The sequence below is a fragment of the Heterocephalus glaber genome, unplaced genomic scaffold, assembly GCF_053883595.1.
Source record: "Heterocephalus glaber isolate CG9 unplaced genomic scaffold, H.glaber_assembly_v1.0 deba00000331, whole genome shotgun sequence".
Classification (NCBI taxonomy): Eukaryota; Metazoa; Chordata; class Mammalia; order Rodentia; family Bathyergidae; genus Heterocephalus; species Heterocephalus glaber.
This window is the reverse complement of record NW_028258142.1, coordinates 14,819,829-14,841,340: the sequence shown is the minus strand read 5'-3', so window position 1 is coordinate 14,841,340 and position 21,512 is coordinate 14,819,829. Positions and strand designations below refer to the sequence as shown.

At 32.2% G+C, this 21,512-nt stretch overlaps 1 protein-coding gene across 6 annotated transcripts in view; it reads right to left on the bottom strand.

The window, feature by feature from the left end:
- Cdh19 (cadherin 19) overlaps positions 1–19,335 on the bottom strand; it is a 119,925-nt gene extending 100,590 nt beyond the window's left edge. For 5 of the 6 annotated variants that reach the window (XM_087191516.1, XM_087191513.1, XM_087191518.1 and 2 more), the window contains exons 1-2: positions 18,960–19,335; positions 14,686–14,930 (exon numbers count right to left, since the gene is read on the bottom strand). The gene's annotated coding sequence lies outside the window, so the exon portion shown is untranslated. The remainder of the gene's footprint in view (positions 1–14,685; positions 14,931–18,959) is intronic. The other variant, XM_087191519.1, reaches the window with a different exon arrangement.
- Between the last annotated feature and the right edge of the window lie 2,177 nt (positions 19,336–21,512).

The window sequence follows — 21,512 nt, the reverse complement described above, 5'->3', positions numbered from 1 at the left end:
GGAAAAAGCCTTTGCAAATACTTGTCCACTTCTGATTGAAGACTAATCCAGCTGTCAAAAGTGCTAGGCTGAGAAACACTACAGTCTGAGTCTAGGCAAATAAGAAAAAATACTAACAATGAGATGTGTCTGACACAAACCTGGGTGAAACCAGCAGTGGTATTTCTGCCTCATATTTGTAATCCTGGTTATATTTTCTAATTAGGTAAATACTTGAATAAAAACCTCTATAAACTTTCAATATAGAAAATAAATTTTAATATTGCCTCTGTTAATATGGCTAAATGTATTCCCTTATTGCTGGTGTGTAAACATATTAGTAAAGTTAGTTAATTAAGTTATATAGTACATTTTAAATTATAATTCATAAAACAAAAAAAATCTTATATTGGCATAATATTATTGTATAATACAGCAAATTAATATGAGAATAATATAATCATCAACATGTCAGAGGCAAGTAGAACTATATGATTTTAGTAATGAAAGTCTATTTAATCTAATGTATTATATCAAACAGGAAAGGATTTGAGTCCAGAAAATTTAAGTGACCTTCCAAATATCAAATATTTATTCATAAGTAAAACTATGAGTAAAAACCATACCTGTGCTTTACTTAATGGAAATGCAGAGATTTCTACTAACATTGTGACATCTGTCATTGATATCTGAAGTTTACTTTGAAAAAGATATATGAACTGCATTTTAATATTTTGACCATTCCTGAAATTCGACATAGTAAAATATTTTCTATTATCTCCTTTGAAGACACATTTTTCCCTTTGTTCTAAAGTTTTCAGGTACCAAAAAAAAAAAGGAACTATAAATCAGTATGATGGATTTGGTGTCTGCATGGGGAAAGATAACTTTTGAAGCTGGGAAAAATGGATGAGATAAATATAGAAACCTAATCCCATTTGTGATCTTTTAAAAATCCAGGGAAATGTAGCAGCCTCATAGAGTGACACTACACATAAAGACTTTGAAATGGTTTTTTGAGACCCACTAGGAGGAAATACAGTAAGAAATGTGTATGGAAATAGGTTGAATTCATAAGTGAGAAGGAGGCAATATTCTGGGCCAAAAATTGTAATAAACTGTATACCAAATCTTTCTCCAAGAACATTCATTCCATAGAATTAGAATGTGAATGATCTTTCTATATCCTATTTTTGAACTCTCATGACGCATATATTTTGCATATTTACTTTCACAAAAGTGTCCTTTATTACAGCTAAAGCAACAGAGAGCCATTTTAGCTCTGCTACCCTCCTTGACACTCCACAGCCTTTGCCTTCAAAATCTGTGCAATGCTATAAGCTATGCAGTAACACGTGCCCCTGCCTCCCTGCACTGGATATCGTGAAGTGCATTCCTGAGTAGTGCACAGTGCTCTGAATTAACGACCAGTGCATTTGGAGCATTGGCAATGTTCTAGCTGAATATGGGAAGTATCCTATAATTAAAAGATTTCAGATGATAAAATCCAAAGTCTCATTTTTGAAGAATTCATTATTTCACATTTCCTTCCTGTCTACAAGTTAACAAAACATTTCTTTCTGAATAATCTAAACCTGTTCATTTGAAAAAGATACACAAAATTGGTCTCACAGTTGAAAAAGAAACAAGTGAATTAACACATTTAAAATTTCATATTAGAATACTATTATTTAGCAGTTAAATTGGTTGCTGCAAAGTCATTTTGTTAGATGAAATAAAGGAATTAAATATTTAAAATGGTTCTATTCTAAGAAAAAATATAGTAAACAAATGCAGAAATGAAAACCTAGAGGACTATCCCCAAAAATGTACATAGAAATCATCTCTGAATTGGAGAAGTATAAAATGATTAAAAATTTCCCCATATATATTTGTATATTTTAAGTTATTCAATCAATTCTTGAATGTACAGGATTTTATAAGAAAATATAAAATTATTCATATAAGTAGAGGTTATTTAGCACCAAAGTGAGAGTCAAGAGAGTCACTCTCTTCTAACCATAGGTTATTTTGTAACTTCATTGAAATGAAGTGTTTTTCTAAAGGGAGCTTAGGAGAATTAAGAGCAACATACATAGAGCTAGAATGATTGGACAGCTAAACCACTCTTTCTCACTAATAGTTAGTTGTGTGAATGTAGGCAATGGTTTGACAAATAACTCATAAAAATTGAAGATAATGGTAGTTCTTATTCCATAGAATTTGATATTAGTGACAGAGTTGCTGCACTCAGAATTTGCTTGGCACATATTATGTAGTAGGTTAAATATTCTTAAAAGACTATAGATAGATAAGTCATATGGTCTAATGATATCAATATTTCTCAACTTTGATATTTTTGGCTACTTTTATTTATGCAAACACACACATATAAACAAAATCATTATAAATGACTATTGCAAATATAGTTTAGGAAACTTGAATGTCACTATTTGTTTTCTAAGCATGGTTAAGTGATTATAACAAATAAGCACTGTCATGCTTGAAGCAATACATGATATTCCATGGATGTATATAAGCTGAAAATGATCCCACTGTGACTCCGTACAATTATGTTTCCAAAGAATACTAATTATGACTTTAGGGATGAAAAATATTACAATCTATGCACTTATACTGTTTGAAACTGAATCTAATTAGAAATTGCCTTTTCTATGACCTCTTCTTGGTTATATAAAGATAATTATTCCATCTGTGAAAACTTATAAAAATATAATGCATTCTGGAAGGCTTTTGGAAAGCTGAAATACTAGATGCTGTTAAGCCTAACTTCTCATAGAGAAAGCAGATGGCAATTAATGCAATGGCTCCATCTTTAGAAAGCTATTGAGTAGGCTTGGCCAAAATGATATAGCATAAGACTTATAATTGTGATAATAAGGAAGTTCCAAAGCTTTATTTAAAAAAAAAACTAACAAAATTTTTAAAAATTCTACACTACCATTAAAATAGTAAGATTCTTTTTATCAATTTAAAGAAGCACATCTCACATCTTTATTGGGATCTAGATGTGTGAAGCAACCAAGTGCTATCAAGCCTTACGTGAATTAAAGAGTTAATTAGTACTCTTGAGGTCATATTATTATTTATTCATTACTACTATATCATAGTAATATTATTATAGACAGAGTCTTAACTCTTCTGTCTTACAATTTGAGGGTTTTAAAAATAAAAAGTATAGGCTATGAAGTGTCTATTTGCAGCCCTGTGTGTTCTATAAGCACCTCTATAACACCTAACAAGGAAGCAACTTTGTGTCCTGGTGGTCTGAAATTTTTCAGACTATATTTCTCAGACATTTTAAAAATAAATCATAATCACAATACTCATATCAAAAATGTACTCTACCTTAGCTGTCAATCTACTTGAAACCTTATCTGTCTACTTAGAGAAGTAAGGATATTAATACTACAAAATTTTTAGGTAAACGCAAACAACTACTATTGTTGAACTGATTGGGTTGAACTATCTATGGAGATCTATATTACCTATTGTCCTATTTCTTATTTTGATACCAGCCTTCATATATAATTTCTTTTTTTTTTTTTTGTATAGGGGACCAAACTCGCTTGCGAGGCAGGCAGCGGTACCACTGAGCTAAATCCCAGGCCCTAATTTCCTTTTATTTTTATTCTATACTGTTGCTTGTTATTTTATCTGCACTACAATATTAATTTTCAATGAAATAGTATGAATTGTCCAATAAGTATGTAGAATTGTGGGAAACTTCAGAACATTGAGATGATTGTTCTGTTTTACCTATCGAGCACCCTCTATCCAAGACTTTATAACAACCCTGAGAAAGTGTTGGCCTGTCTCAGCACTAATTCTCAGACTAATTCTAGTCTCTAGAAAGGGATAACATAAATAAAATGATAATATGAAAGTATTGACAAAATTTAATGGCCAATCAGATGTCAAAAGAGATTGCCTATGTAAGGAATGTCAAATGGAAACTCAGAATACAATGAAGTTAAGATACTTTCAAAAATTTTATGTGTAGATGCTAAGCAGGTGATAATTATTGCATGCCAAAAGGGAACTGAAACTATATTGTTAGCATGATATTTTCCCTTCAACTCTGTCACTCTAAGAAAACCTTACTTTCAGTTTTATAGGATTTCATAAATTGTCCTTAAACCTTTGAATGATTAGTCTGGTGGTGATTGTGACTGGGATATAAAGTAAGAGAGTACAAAAGAACAGAAATCTTTTGTGGTAGAAAAACAATTGTATATGAATATCTCTCTTATAAACAGTTATACTACTAGTTTTGCTGATGAATGATAAAATAATGTCTACCACTTTAGAAATGAAGCATTTGAAGATCTATGAATAATTCTTTTGTCTTTATTTCCAATTTTGGCAAACAAGTGCCAAACAGATTATTTTATTTAGCGTTCAAGATTAAATAAGTTAATAAGGGTAAATATGCTACAAATCCTGACAACATACCTAATTCAGCTAAACTCTTCTTTTTTATAGGTCAAGGTTTCATTTCTCTTGATTAATTTAGTTATTATTTTTCTAGAATATTTCTCTACAACATTATATACTATGTATATTAAATACTTTGAAACATCTTCATTATTTTTAAAGTAAATACTTAGGAATTTTCCTCTTTTTTCATTTTACCTTGTCATTTCTCTATTTGTCTGGTACATTCAGATTAGATAACATTTTGGGGGCATTTAATACAGCATATTCTACAAGTGTGGATAGGATATATGAACCATGAAGATCAGCTTTGGGTGTGCCTTTAAAATCACAAACATGTAAGAAATTTTTAAGCTTTCTAAGTTATGTGAATGAGTTGTCTTGAAAAATAACCAAGTTTAGAATTTTTCCTGAAGTGCGTGCTTATTTTCCTCCCCAGGTAATTATTTGAAACATCTTGGTTTCCTTTGGAGTTATGTTTTATCACTTTTCTTTTTTTCTTTCATACTTTATCATTTATTCATAAATCTGTCATCACTACCATATATACTGTTCTTATGAAGTGACAAGCAGAAAATACTTTTTTGTTAGCTGTTTTGCTTGTGATATTAAATATTAGCACTTAATAGTTGAAAATAAACCCATGGAAGATGAATTATAATAAAGATGAAAGATAGTTAAGGAGAGAAAATAAACTGAGATCTGAATCTAAAGTTAAATCTAAAATACACTTTTGAAATAATAATCTCAAAAATACTATGGTTGTATAAATATAGGAAGAATTATTCACTGTTATTTATTGTATAAAAGATTGCAGCACTCTGAAGATTAATAACTTGAAGAGATTAAAATTTTGTATATACAGAGATAGTTAAACATGAGCTTTGGAAAAAAATAATAATAATGTGTGAAATTTAGTGCTTATTATTCAAATTTGGACCTTATTTAACTCACAATATGTATTATAAAAATTTTCACAGATAAAAATTTTACTGAATTTTAATATTCATTGTATAAAATGAACATATGTACATATGAACCTTAATCTCCAAATTACTATACACCGATTGCTCTGGATATAAAAAAACCTTTTTTTTATAGCTGATTTAAACCATTTACATCATAGATGTTTATATATAAAATATATTCATCATTTTGAAACTTGTGTAAGTGGTTTATTATATATAGTCTTGCTTAATTTGTGTATTTATGAAATGATTTAAACATGTATATTGATACATGTGGACCCAGAACATTCTTTTTAGCTGATCTAAATAAATCTGAGTTTATATAGCCAACCACTGTTGAGGAACTGTATGTTGTTTTCTCTTTATTTACTATTAGAAGTAGTATAGTATAGTGTCATATATGCAGAAATACCCCTGAACTATTGATTTGGGAAATACAGTATTTATCTTATGCTTCTTTGGATTATCAGTGTATCCTAATGAACTTACTTTTACACCTTTGTTCCTGATTTCTTGAATTCATATTTGTGAGTTTCTTTAGTGAGGACACTAAGAAATGAAATTGAGATCCTCCTGCTGCTCCCAGCCCAGAGGAAGGAGCTTTTGGTCTGCCTTCTGTCCCACAGCTTCCGGCCCAGAGGAAGGGGCTTCTGTGCCACCTTCTGGGCTGCCATCCATCCCGCTGCTCCTGGCCCAGAGGTAGGGGCCTCTGAACCACTGTACCACTGCTCCTGGTCCAGAGGAAGGGGCTTCTGGGCCACCATTCCTACTGCCACTCCCAGCCCCTGTCCCACCTCTCCCAGCTCAGAGGAGGTGATCCAAAGGGGCACCAACAGCACCTCCCCCACCCACCAGTTGAAATGAGAAAACATGTAAATAAGTCTCAAAACCAGACTTCCAGATCACCTACAGCAACCTCAAAGGGAAGTGAGATGGAACACTCCGACACTCAACCACCTGGACCCACTGAACTGGTAAAAAAAGGGGATCTAGAAAAAATGAAATCAGAAATAATTTCTCAGATAACAGGAGAAATTGTGCTCCTAGTGCAAGGCATGATTAATAAATCTAGAGAGGAGCTGAGGAACATGATGGAATCCCAACACAGGAAACAAATAGAATCCATAAAACAGATGCAAATAGATTTCCAGAAGATGAAAAACTCCACTGAAAGTCTACCCAGCAGAATGAGCCAATATGAGGACAGAATTTCAGATATAGAAGATAAGATTGAAATTAGTGACCAGGAAAAGAAAAATTGCTTCAAAATTATAAGGGAACAAGAGAAATCAATCCAGCAGCTGCTAGACAATGCAAAGAAGAATAACATAAGAGAGTGCAGATGACATAAAAAAACCTCTTCACAGAAGTAATGGCAGAAAACTTCCCAAGCAGGGAAAAAGAACTTGACATATAGATAAGTGAGGCATATAGGACTCCAAATATCCTTGATCAAAAAAAACCTACACATAGGCATATAATTGTTAAGATTCCAGAAACTCAACAGAAGAACAAAGTTCTACAAGCAGTTAGAGGGAAGAAACAAATCACATAAAAAGGAAAGTCCATCAGAATCAGAGCAGACTTCTCAACACAAACCATCAAGGCAAGAAGAGCTTGGAGTGACATATTCCAAGGCCTAAAAGAAAACAGTTTCCAACCCAGATTGATGTACCCTGCAAAACTATCTTTCAAAATTGATGGAGAAATAAGATACTTTCATGACAAAGAGCACCTTAAGAACTTCGTGAATACCAAACCAGCACTCCAAAGAATTTTACACAATAGCCTAGGAACAGACATTGAGGATCACAACCCCAGGAACCAAAGCAGAATGAACCCATCTGGCATGACAAGAAATTAAATGTAAAGGGGGAGACCCCAACAAAAAGAAAAAGTCATGACAATGACAAGTCAATATGTTTCAGTTATAACCATCAAGATTAATGGTCTCAATTCACCAATCAAAAGAAATAGACTGGCAGAATGGGTCAAGAGGCAAAACCCAACAATATGCTGCATACAAGAAACACACTTAATTCAAAAGGAAACTCATAGACTGAAAGTTAAAGGGTAGAAAGCAATACTCCATGCAATGGGAACACACAAAAAAACAGGAGTTGCTATCCTCTTGGCAGATCAAGTAGATTTCCAACCAACACTGATTAAGAGAAATGAAGAAGGACACTACATCCTTGTAAAGGGAACAATCCAAGAGGGAGAGATGACAATCATAAATATCTATGCACCAAACACTAGTGCACCCAACTATATAAAACAAATAATAATGGACATGAAAAGTCATATATCCACTAATACAATTGTAGTGGGGGACCTCAACAGCCCACTGTCCCAAATAGATAAATCAACTAGACAAAAAATAAGTAATGAAATAATAGAACTCAATCAAACACTTGAACAAATGAATTTAACAGTGTTTACAGAGTCTTCCAACCCACAAAATTAGAATACACATTCTTCTCAGCTGCACATGGGTCATTCTCCAAAATAGACCACATACTCACACATAGAACATGTTTAAGTAAGTGCAAAGGAATTTAAGTTATCCCCTGTATATTATCAGACCACAGTGTAATGAAATTGGAGATCCATAGCAAAAGAAACTCAAAAAACTTCATAAACATGAGGAAACTGAACAACACACTTCTGAATAACCAATGTGTCACAGCAGAAATTAAAGAAGGAATCAGACAGTTCCCTCAATTAAATGACAATGACAATACAACATATCAGAATCTATGGAACACAATGTAAGCAGTCTTAAGAGGGAAATTCATAGCAGTGAATACGCATATTAGGAAAATAGAACATGCCCAATTAAACAACCTGATGCCAAACCTCAAGCTTCTAGAAAAAGAAGAGCCAGATAAACCCAAAGCTCATACAGGGGAGGAAATTATAAAGATTAGAGGAAAAATCAATGCAATGGAGACTAAGAGAATGATATAAAAAAATCAATGAAGCCAAGAGTTGGTTCTTCGAAAGAATCAACAAAATTGATAAACCCTTACCATCCTTATCAGAGAAAGGAAAGAAAAGGCCCAAATCCATGCAATTAGGAATGAAAAGGGTGAAAATACAACAGATCCAGCAGAAATCCAGAGGATCATCAATACCTACTTCCAGAACCTATACGCCAATAAGATGGACAACACAGAAGAAATGGACAGATTCCTAGATACATATGAATTACCAAAGTTAAATGAAGAAGACCTAAAAATTCTAAACAACCCAACATCAACCAATGAAATTGAAAATGTAATGAAAAACTTATCAACAAAGAAAAGCCCGGGCCCTGATGGCTTCACTGCTGAATTCAACAAGACATTTAGAGAGGAACTGCTGACACTACTGTTTAAACTCTTCAATGAAATTCAAAGGGAAGAAATACTCCCAAATTTATTCTTGGAAGCAAGCATCATCTTGATCCCCAAAGCAGAGAAAGACCCAATCAAAAAGGAGAACTATAGGCCAATCTCACTAATGATCATAGATGCAAAAATCCTTAATAAGATACTGGAAAATAGAATGCAGAAGATCATCAAGAAGATCATACACCCTGATCAAGTGGGATTCATCCCAGGGATGCAAGGATGGATCAACATACACAAATCAATCAGTGTAATACACTATATCTATAGAGCCAAGGGCAAAAACCATATGATTATCCCCATAGAAGCAGAAAAAGCATTTGACAAAATCCAACATGCATTTATGATAAAAACCCTATAAAAAATTGGAATAGATGGTCTCTACCTCAAAGTGATAAAAGCACTCTATGAAAAACCAACAGGCAATATCATACTAAATGGTCTATAACTGAAACCCTTCACACTAAAATTAGGAACAAAGCAAGGATGTACGCTATCACAACTCTTGTTCAATATAGTTTTGGAAACATTAGCCATGGCAATTAGGCAAGAGAATGAAATAAAAGCAATAAAGATAGGAAATGAATAAGTCAAATTGTCATTATTTGCAGATGACATGATACTGTATATAGAAACCCCAAGAACTCCACCAAAAGTCTTCTAGACTTAATAACCAAATTCAGTCAAGTTGCTGGTTACAAGATCAACACATAAAAATCAATAGCTTTCCTCTACACCAATGACAGACTCACTGAGAGAGAAATAGGCCAAATAATTACTTTCACTATAGCATCCAAAAAACTGAAATACCTAGGAATCAACCTAACGAAAGAAATGAAAGACCTCTTCGCTGAAAACTATAGCACTCTGAAAAGAGAGATTGAATATGATATCAGAAAATGGACAGACATCCCCTGCTCCTGGGTAGGAAGGATTAATAGAGTGAAAATAGCCATACTTCCAAAACTGCTATATAGATTCAATGTAATTTCTATTGAGATCCCAAAAGCATACTTCATAAACCTTGAGAAAGTAATCCAAAAATTCATTTGGAACAAGAAGAGACCCAGAATAGCAAAAGCAATTCTAGGTAACAAAGACATGGCAGGGGGTATCACAATCCCCAACCTGCAACTGTGCTAGAAAGCTATGGTGATAAAAACAGCATGTTACTGGCAAAGAAACAGACATGAGGATCAGTGGAACAGATTAGAAGATGCAGAAACAGCTCCAGACACACTCAGCCATCTCATCTTCAATAAAGGAGCCAAACACCCTCACTGGAGGAAAGATAGCCTCTTTAATAACTAGTGGTGGAAAAATTGGGCTTCAACTTGCCAAAGATTAAAACTAGCCCTATATCTCTCACCATACACTAAACTAAAATCAAAATGGATTAAAGATCTAAATATTAAAATAGAAATTCTGAACCAGTTGGAACAGAAATTAGGTAGAACTCTTGAAGACATCGGTATAGGAAAAGATTTTATGAACAAAACCTCAATTGCCCCTGAACTAGCACAAACAATCAACAAGTGGGATCTCTTCTTATTACAAAGCTTCTGCACAGCAAGACAAACCACCAGCAGTGTGAAGACACAACTCACAATGTGGGAAAAAAATCTTCACCTGCTGTTCCTCAGACAAAGGTCTACTATCTCAAATCTATAAAGAACTTAAAAAGATCAGACCTCCTAAATTTAAAGACGCAATCTGAAAATGGGCATCTGAAATGAACAGACATTTCTCAGACAAAGAAGTAGAAACAGAAAATAAATATATGAAAAAAAGTTCAACATCACTGGTCATTCCAGAGATGGAAATGAAAACAATGCTGAGATTCCACCTCACTCCAGAAAGAATGGCTGCTCTCATGAAATCAACCAATAACAAATGCTGGCAGGGGTGTGGAGGAGAAAGGAACCCTTCTCCATTGTTGGTGAGAGTGCAGACTGGTGCAACCACTGTGGAAATCAATATGGAGATACCTCAAAGAACTAGGACTGGAAGTCTCATTTGACCCCACTATTCCACTGTTGGGGATCTTCCCCAAAGAATTAAAAGAATCATACCACAGTGATATATGTGTGCCCATGTTCATAGCAGCACAGTTTGTGATAGCTAAAACTTGGAAACAGCCCAAATGCCCATCAACTGGAGACTGGATAAAGAAAATGTGTTTTTTTGTTTCTGTCAAATGAAGTACTACTGAGCCATAAAAAATGAGAAATTAGAGACATTTATAGCTAAGTGGATGCACAATGAAGTGATACTCTTAAGTGAAATAAATAGGACACACATGTATAAATACCTAATAGTTTCTCTGGTGTGAGAAACAAAGTGTAAATAAGGACTAAAATGTATAATAGGTAATGTGAAATAGGAAGAAAAGGGGCAAAGGGGAAGGAAGTGGGAGGGCTAAGGGAAATGATAGAAGGGAATGGGATTAATATGAAAAATGGAAAAATAGGAACAAAAATCTCTGTAAATAAGGAGGAATGGAGGGGTTGAAGGGAGGGCTGGGCAAGGGTGAAAAATAAGAACCAAGAGAGACTATGTAAAGGTGCAAATTTCCAATGATGAACGTCATTATATTGTATACCTAAAATGTACCAATGATTAGAATGATTAATCGATAGCGTAAAATAGGAAGAAAAGGTCCAAAGTGGTAGGGGTAGTGGGAGGGTCAGGGGAAAGGAAAGAAGGGAAAGGAAAAATGATGAGAAATGGAAAAAATGGAAATAAAGTCTTTATAAATAGGGAAGGGTGGAGAGGGTGAAGAGAGGGCCAAGAATGGGGAAAAAATAAGAACCAAGATGCATTATATAAAGGTACAATTCCCAATGAGAAATGTAATTGTGTTGTATACCTACAATGTACCAATAAAAGAAGTTAACAAAAAAAAGAAATGAAATTGATTGATTATAATGTAATTTTGATCCATTTTTACTAATTATTTAAAACAGTTTTGAAAATTATATATGATTATTTATGTTTCTGTAAGCAACATTTATGTGATTCAGTTTATCAAATCAGTACTTACAGGTTTAAAATATGATATTTTACTAAATTGAGAATTAAGTAGATAAATTATGAGTTTTAAATTTAATCTTATATCCCTATTTGGTGAGTATAAACATCTTTTCATAATTATCATCATTAAAATATATTTATAGACTATATGATATATAATTTCTAGGTTCTCTCATATACAAAATTATTCTATTACATATTATTTACATTGGCATTAATTTACCATATCTATATAGAATAATTGAGGAATTCTACAGTTTTGATTATTGTATTTTTTCTTTATAACAACAATGGACTTATATGTTAATTGGTCCCATGTAGCTTATCTTTATAATAAACTGGATATAATTCCATTTACTTTTTTTGTTAACAGAATTAATCAAACTTGCATTGAACACAAAAGTGTCTCAATAAGTACATTGTATTTCAAAGTGTGTGTGTGTTTGCATAAACTCACATAATTTGAATAATTGAATATATGCCAAAATGCCCTTTAACCACTGATTTGGATATTTAACATTCATCTGTGCTTCTTTTGATTGTCAGCCTTGTCATAATGAATTAAAAGATTTTTATGTACTGTAAGTAGAACAAACAAATTGTGATTTCCATTTCTAATGATAACTCCAAAACGGTTTAGGTAAATAATATCTATAAATAGAATTTGATGAATAAGGTGATGATTGATGCACCTTGTGATGCACAATTTGATGATTCATGCACTATCAATATCATGGCAATTTGACAAAACCATCAGTTACTATTTATATAAAAAGTAAGAATTTCATAATCATAGAATTGTGCAAATTGGGATTTTTTCCCTTAAACATTATTTTAGATAACCATTTAATCACATTTCATATCTGAAAAATTGAGCTTTTATATAATTAAAAAGACAATGAAAATGCAATGATTAATCTTGATTGTCAATCTGATTGGCTTGAGACATGCCTAGATTAGAAACCACATTTCTGGTTGTGTCTGGGTGAATCATGAGGGTGTGATCTATGACACTCATTCCCTGTGCTCTGCTTCCTGACTTCCATCAATTGAACAACTTTGCTCCACCATACCTTCTCCCACAATATATCTGTCTTGGACCCAATTGTCTATACACTGAACCCTCTGAAACTGTGAGCCAAATAAATCTCTCCTCCTTTAAGCTACAAGTGTCAGGGTTTTTTTTTCCTCCTGGCAATTGGCAAACTGTAGAGTACAATAAATTTGTACAAGAGGGATTGAGTAATAGCTATGACTGTCCCTGATCGTGCAGTTCAGAAGTCTTTAGAACTGCTTGGCAGAAGTTTGGAAATATTTGGAGAAGTAGGTTAGATAAAGCCTAAAATGTTGTAAGCAAAACCTGATGGATGATTCTAGTCTGAGCTTAGAAGACCACAATGCTAATAGGACTCTGAACTGTATATATCCTTGGAAGGTGTCATATGAGAATGAATACTCTACTGGGAACTGGACAAGAGGCCATGCATGTTACACTCTGGTAAAGTTAGGGTTAATAACTTGCTGAATAATGCTGAAGGGACTAGTGCTATTAAAAAGAAACTACTTTGAACTGGAACAACAGTGAAGATGCCTAGAGGGCATTTGAGAAATCATTAAGACCACACCTATGACTGTCTCATGGATACACAACTGTAAACTTTTATTTAAGAAGAGTGCTCCTGGGGCCCCTGATCAAGAAAGAATGCCTAGGGACATGGTTGCCTGTATTCATTTCACAGTGCTCAGCCATCCATACACTCAGAGGCTGCTGCAACCATGGTGCAAAGAGGCATGACTATCGTTTATATTTACTGCAGGCTTTGGCAGTTGGTGTAGTGGTGATTTCATAAAATGCAGAATGCAAATGTTGTGGAGTCATAGAGACTTCCAGCCAGATTTCAAATGGAGGCCTAGAATATCAGGAAAAGTTGTATGGCAAGGTTAGAGGACATGCCAGGAGCACATGGGAAAGCTATGTGTGAAGCCCTAAGGCTGTGATCATGGCTTCACTGGATGCTTCAGGAACTTGCAAGGTTAGGAATGTGGGACATATGCAGAAGAAAGGTGCAGCCAAAAAGTGGAGCCAACCCATGAGAGGCCATGCGTTCTCCAAATGGTAAGGCCATGCACTGGGGCCGCCCAAGCCCTTTGGAGCTCACAGCTCACTCTCACATGCTCTGATGCCAGACTTGAAGTTATGGAATTCAATGTTTCCTTTCTTGTGTTTTAGTTGTGTTGCTGTCTGATTCTTTTCTACCACTTATTCCTACCTTCTGGAAAGCAAATGCTTTACTTGTACATTTTTATATTTGGAATATGTAATTTGCTTTTTGAATTTTACAAGAGTTGACAGCTTCAAGTTTGTCATGAATATCAGAGGAGATCTTGTACTTGGATCTTTGAGCAATGCTAGAACTGTTGATATTTTGGAGGAGGGATTAGCACATTTTTAGTTGTACACAAGATAGTTATGTTAGGAAGAATTATGTTAGGCATAACATATTATGTTAGGCAGAATTATGATCTTGTTATTTCCTTAATTTGGAGATTAAGTATGATTTAAGATGTGCTTGTTGTCAAGCTGACCAAGGGTGGATTGCCTTTGATTGTCAACTTGATTGGCGTGAAAGATATCTAGATTAGTAAAATTCATAGCTGGATGGGTCAGGTAATGTGACCCTGAGACCACATCTGAGATCTGCTCCCTGCCTCTCTGATTCTCTTTATTTCTATACTTGTGTTTTGGATCCATAATATTTACTACTTAATAAACTAATGAGTTATACTCAAAATTAAATTACCAAAGAAGAAGATAAAGAATAAACATATATATTAAATTTCTCTTATTTACTCACACTGCAATTAATAGTCAGGTGTCCTCCCTAGGTAACACAGAGAGGACTTTGAAGATTGGCCTACAAATTGAAGTAACAGGGTATGACCATTTCTCCGGGTCGATGTCTTCACTTTATCCTGCCTTTGCTTCATCATTTTCTTTCTTCAGGAGGCTGAGTTTCATGAAACTTCAGATCATCTTTTACTTTAAACTATGATTGTGTAGCAATAACTTTCGAGTTGACAAATTATAGCTAGATGATTGCTATAAAGATACAGAGTGAGAGAATATGATCATAGACAAATTCATGTCAGGAGATAAAGAATTAAATCAAACTGTAATTCCCAACAATTTCCTTTTCTTACTATGTTATTTATTCACTATCAGTCAAAAGAACCAATACCACTTGTGATGAGCTAAAGAGAAATTTTAGCAGTGATTCTCAGAAATCAGTAATAGTGGAAAAAGGACCAAAAGTTAAAAAGAAAAAGAATTTCCAGATAAATCATTCAAAGTAGTTGCTCATTGAAAAAAAATGAAGATGGGAGATAATGGCAATGGGGATTTTGGAGATAATGAGCAGTTTTGTGAGATGAAAGTATAGTGTTTGAAAGATGTTTTTTGTGGCAATGAAATGAGAAATAACAAATACATTGTTGCAAAGAAAATGATATCACTGAAGTAAACACTTGCTAAAATTATTATGATCATGATAACATGAATTAAGATAAAAATAATGAGATAAATATCATGACTTCTCTGATTCCCTATGTTTTAAATGTTTTCAAATATATACCACTATTTTAGGATATATAATATTAAGATAATTCTTATTCAGATTAATTTCAAACAGATAAATGAATTCACAGTTTACAATTATGATCTAAAATTTGGAAATGAAATTGTAATAAAATTTTGGATCCAAAAATGAAATGCATATTTCAAATAAAATTTGAATTATGTATATATAGACAAATCCATGGACATATATAAATATAGGTGTGTGTATGTATACACATATTCGTATTTACCAACAAGAGAATTTGAAGTCAAATTTTGACTTAAGCATTGGTTGAAACCAAAAATATGTAAAGAAAAACTAATGTATTATATATCCTCAAAGGCAAAAATATTATTTAGAAGGAAAAGACATATGTATGTCCAATGGAAAATGATATTACAGTTGTTTTCCTTTTCCTCAAACATTGCAAAGAAAGAATTATATTTTGTTATGCTACTTCAAGAGGAATTTCAAGCATTGTCAGTAAATATTTGCTCAATGACAAATAATAATATTCTGTTCAAAATTCAGAGATGTGCCTATATCTTTTCCTCCTTATATGTTTAGTTTCCTAGTGACATGTCTTCTTTGTATATTTAGTTGTTATCTTTTTATCAGAGAATGTCATAGGCTTCACTAGAAATTTTTAGAAATAAAACAGAAAAATCTTTGAAACAATTTATCTATAATGTGATTTAAAGGGAGAAAAATGTTGACTTCCTCATTTCTTGTGATTTATGTATAGTTTGCTGATTGCCAAAGGAATGACATTTCTGAATTTTGACATAGAGGAAATTACTTAGGTTATTTTAGGTATGATTGATGTGTCAAAATTATTCCTACTTCAAAATACTATCTTGCAAATCTGCAAATTTTATTTTTCATGTAACTGCATAGATTTCAGACAAAGATAAAATGTGGATGTGTTGATATTGTATGTTGATAAGTCACTGCTAAAATAGTACTTCAAATTTGATTTGATATGCCAAAGTAGAGTTTCTGAAAAATATGTTTTTCTTTAATCTTAAAACATGCTTTGATAATTTGTAATTATGGATAATAAACGTGACAAATTGAGACAAAAATATTCATGAATTACTAATTGTAGGACACTGTTCAAAGTTAGACCAGTATCTTCTTGATGATTAATATCACTATCTTCAAAAGAGTATGCATCATTTGAAAAAGAAATTGACTTGTTATAAGTTTTGGAAAACAGGTTTTAGAACATTTTGCTGATTCTCTCTATTGAGTGGTGGAAATATTGGGTGACAGATTCTCTGAGGTTTGGCTTTGTTTTAGTGTCAAACAACATTTTAGTCGATTTGGAAAAGGAACCCAAGTTATCAAAATTTTAAGCTGTCAGAAATAGAAGACTTTCTGAGATTATTAATAGACTTTAATTACTAAAAACTCAATTATGCCAACACGTGTTGGAAGATAATGTAGATTAAAGGAAAGTATCAAGGCAGCAAAATATACAAGCTCTGTTTCCACTATTTACTAGCAGAATTCTCAAACAATAAGATAGTAGCTATAAAGTTTAATGAAAATATAGTATATCAGAAAATTGATCCACTCTCTTGAAAAGTGTAATACTTTTATTCTTATTTCATTCTTACTCAAAATTATGTTAACTACTGTTACTTAATGTTTTAAACACACAATTATTTAAACTATATACATATAAGATCATGAGTTGCAAAGATAGTATCAATTTATATTTACTTAATATTATCATTTATAAATTATAAGCAGTAATATTATAAGAAATTTCTGACATGAATCTAGTTTCTTAAGAATGTATAGAAGAAATTTATACATATCATTTTTCACATTTTTAACATCTAAAACAAATTTATTTTTAACAGACTAATAATGTAAAATTCTATATATAGATGGATTGAATATTGTACATATGATAGTGAAACATATATGTTGTGTAATATTTATACCAGGTTACATATACATATATATATGTATTTATGATGACTCTTTCAAAGCATGGATTATCTTCAAACATCTTCATGATAATTTAGTCAAACTAATTTAAAGATTTTCACATGAATGAGTACCGTATAAAGATTCAAAAATAGGAAAAAAATAGTAAGTGGATAACATATCTTAAGAATTCTACAAATTAGTAATGTATGTGTGTGTGCGGATATCTGTGTGTTTGTGTAAATATACGGAAATGTTTTTATTAGGGCACAAATTTTAAAACTTACTAAAATATAAGGCTATAAAATGCAGATATAACTTACATAAAGATTAGATATATACATTAGTTTTTACATAGCTTGAGTAAAGTAGAAAACACATGTAAAATAGAGGAGGGCAAGAGATTTCTAAATTACATAGACTATTTAAAATTTTTGAACAATATTAGACTTTTAATTTTTAAATATTTGTTACATTTGATAACTAAAATGTTTAAATCATGTTGAACATTAGTATTTCAAATTGAAAGTTATAGCAAGTAACTGTACTTGAGATAATTTAAAATATTTGAAGAATTTAAAATAAAGAATATCATTTCAATATTAATATAATTTATTACATAAAATTTAGTTGATATTATAGCTACATCCAAAAATCTAAATAGATTATTAATACAAAAGTTATAAATTTTTTATCTCAATATCTTCTTTGCAGGGATATTAACTCAAAAAAATGTACTTTTATAGCAGAAGTATTATGCTACATGAAGAAAATATTTTGTTGTTGAACAGCTCATGTAATTTTTTTATATTGTGATTAAATTCTTTTAACAAATATATTGAAATATTTTATTAAATTTAATAAACAAGTTAAAACTAATTGTGCCAAATTAAAATTGATGTACAAATAGCTTTTATTTTCTTTATTTATACTAGTCTATTGTTTATACTTGATTATTCTTTTCATTATATGTAGTTGATATAATGCACATGTAAATATGTATTCATAGATTAGTATGCATTTATAATCACGATAATGCTCAATATTTTGATTTTATGTATTATAAATTATTAAGCATTCATAATTACTTAAATTTTTTCGTTAAGAACTTTGAAGAAGAATAGAAAGTTTGATAGCAAAATAATAGGCAAAGAGAAAAAATAACTACATGCTAATTTTGTTAAATTTGTCTTTGAAGAAATACTTAGTGTTATTAAAATATGTCACAATTTAAAGGCATTATTCAAAATACCTGATAGTACAAATGTAAATACATGATGGAAAAATAAAACCCTGGAAAAAGAAAAATGTGCAGTAGCTATCCATTCATCCAAGATAACAAAATTTGAAATACCTTAAATCTGAACAACTTTATAAGTTTTTTTATCCCTCAACCAGCATTGTAGCAATGAAGATTTTTCTTCCACGTATTTATTTAAGAAAAAATTCAATGTACATATCATGGTTTCAAATTTGTTTAGAAACATTTTCTTCTGAAGTACAAAATAACAACAGTTTTTAATGCACTTTTAGGGCATATCCAGTCAATACAGTAAAGATCACACTCTTACCTGTAAAGCTTCAAATCCCAGGACTTTGAAGAAAGTTGAATTCAAACTTCTTATTAGACTCTTGAGGAATAGTAGGAAAGATCACAATTAATTGGCTCCCAGGCTCTTTAGCAAAATTTTGATATGCCACATTGCTCTGAGTTACAGACATTGTGCTTTCAGTGCCACGACTATGTCAGTATGTCACTCCTTTCTCAGTGCTATTTTGGGATCTCTGAATACAGCCATGAACACTGAGGCTTTTGTGCAAAATATCATAGGGCACTCTGATATTCATCCATAATCTCAGATTAAAATGCAGACAGCCAAGCAAGTAGTATGAACTGATTATCTTCTTTTTTTTTTTTCTGTCTTTTTCCTAATAACAAGCAGCAAAAGAAAACAAAGCACTCATTAGCCTGGGATGACAAAGAGGCAATTCAGCTTCTGTAAGAGAACTCTGCAAGTGAAAAGAACATGCACCCTGGTTGGGGATTAGCCGATGAAACACATGATCAATTTAAAGTAGGCACAAAAGTTACTAAAAGGAGGAAAGATTTTCCATTGTTTGTCAAGACTTCTGATTGATTCTTATTCAGTCAGTTTCTAAGGATTCAAGGAAAATACATAATGAGAGGGCAATATCTAAATGATCGTAAATTCTCATGTTTCCTTGGGTTATTTATTAAATAAAGAGGTTTATTATTGTATTTCTAGTCATAATTTGATTTTGTTATGAAGCAGTATCTTTTTATAAAATACATACATTTTTCTCTGTGCTATTTACTCCAGCTGTTTCTAGTTTAAAGTGGGTTTTTTTTTAAATCAAATCAGAGGTAGTTTTTAAAGTACTGCAAACATTGTCTTACGCTGCAATTTATGCCTACAAAACTGTATTTTAAGGCTTGCATATGCAGTTATTGTAAGGAGACAGCCTCTAATTTCAGAAATACACTTAAGTCCTGCAAAATGGAACTATATTCAGGTCTGTTTTGTATCATAGCAAGGGAAGGATAGTAAAAAAGAGAAGAAATTACAACTTGTAAAAATTAGAAAAATTATATGATGTTTGAATTATGTCGTACTTTTTTCTTAGTTCATAACATCAAAATTTTATCAGTTACTATTTGGAAAAAATCAGGTGCCCCTGAAACATGAAACAAAATTTTTTAAAAATAAATTTTGTCCTTTAACATCTTGCATGGTATGCTACTTAATGAATGTATTTATTATTTAGTCACTTTTTATCCTAAGTTTTTATGGGCTGGTACATTTTATTTAAATAATGCATATTACTGAAATACCCATATTTAATTCATGCACTTACCTATAAATTTCTGAAGTCACTTAGGTCCAAAAATAGATAGATAGATAAATAAATAGATAGATGATAGAGTTATTTGCCAAAACAGTGTAAAGTGTATACACACTTCAGGAAAAGAAAAACTTGTGTAAGGTGCACATTCTTTTGAATTAATACTTCCAGAATTTTATCTATGGGAGATCCCAAAGGGTGTTGTACATTGCAGAAACCCCACTACACTTCTGACCCTTAGACAAGAAATTAAAAATGCATGGGTGGTAATCTCAATGACCAAGCAGCAGTTTGTCTTACCACTAAATGTCTGGAAGCTAATGGCCACCACTCTGAGCACCTCTTGTAATTTTAGAGGCCAAAGATGGCTTGTATTAATCTCATGAGGTGTCAATAAATTTATTATTAAAAATATTTATTCAAGGTTTTCTTTTCCTGAAGTGTGTATACATGTGTGCATGTGTGTGTGTGTGTGTGTGTGTGTGTGTGTGTGTGTGTCTATGTCCCAGCTCCTGCTGATGATGATGGGTTTTTCCACTAGAGTACAGCTCCTCAAATACAGAATGCACACTTTGCCCACATTTCATAAGTTGACAGTGATGTGATATTAATATAGCCTGTATGTGAAGATTTCCCTTTCTCATCCAGGCTCAACTGGATATACTGTATTGATTTTAGCCAGTTTTAAATGATTTAGGATGGGTCTGGGGGCAATTTTTAAACTTGTCTTCTCATGCCATTTTTACACTCAATCTATTCAGTAAGATTTTTATTTTTTATTTATTTTAATTCTCCTATTGGTACATTTTAGGTATACAATACATTTACATTTCTAATTTGGAACTTGTACCTTTACATGACATATCTTGGTTTTTATTTTTTCCCCATTCCCTGCACTCCCTTCACCCCTCCAATCCTCCATATTTACAAAGACTTTGTTTCCATTTCCCAAAATCTTTCCTTTCCCTTTTTCACTTTCCCCTACCCCTCCCACTTCCCCTTCCCCTTTGCCCCTTTTCTCCCTATTTCACATTATCTTTTATGCCTTTTAGTTCTTATACTTTTAATTTCTCACACTAGAGAAATGATTTGGTATTTACACATGTGCCATATTTATTTCACTTAAGAGTATCAGCTCAATGTACATCCATTTACCTATAAATATCTTTAATTTCTCATTTTTTATGGATGAGTACTACTCCATTTCATTAAAAAAAACACATTTTCTTTATCGAGTCTCCAGTTGATGGGCATTTGTG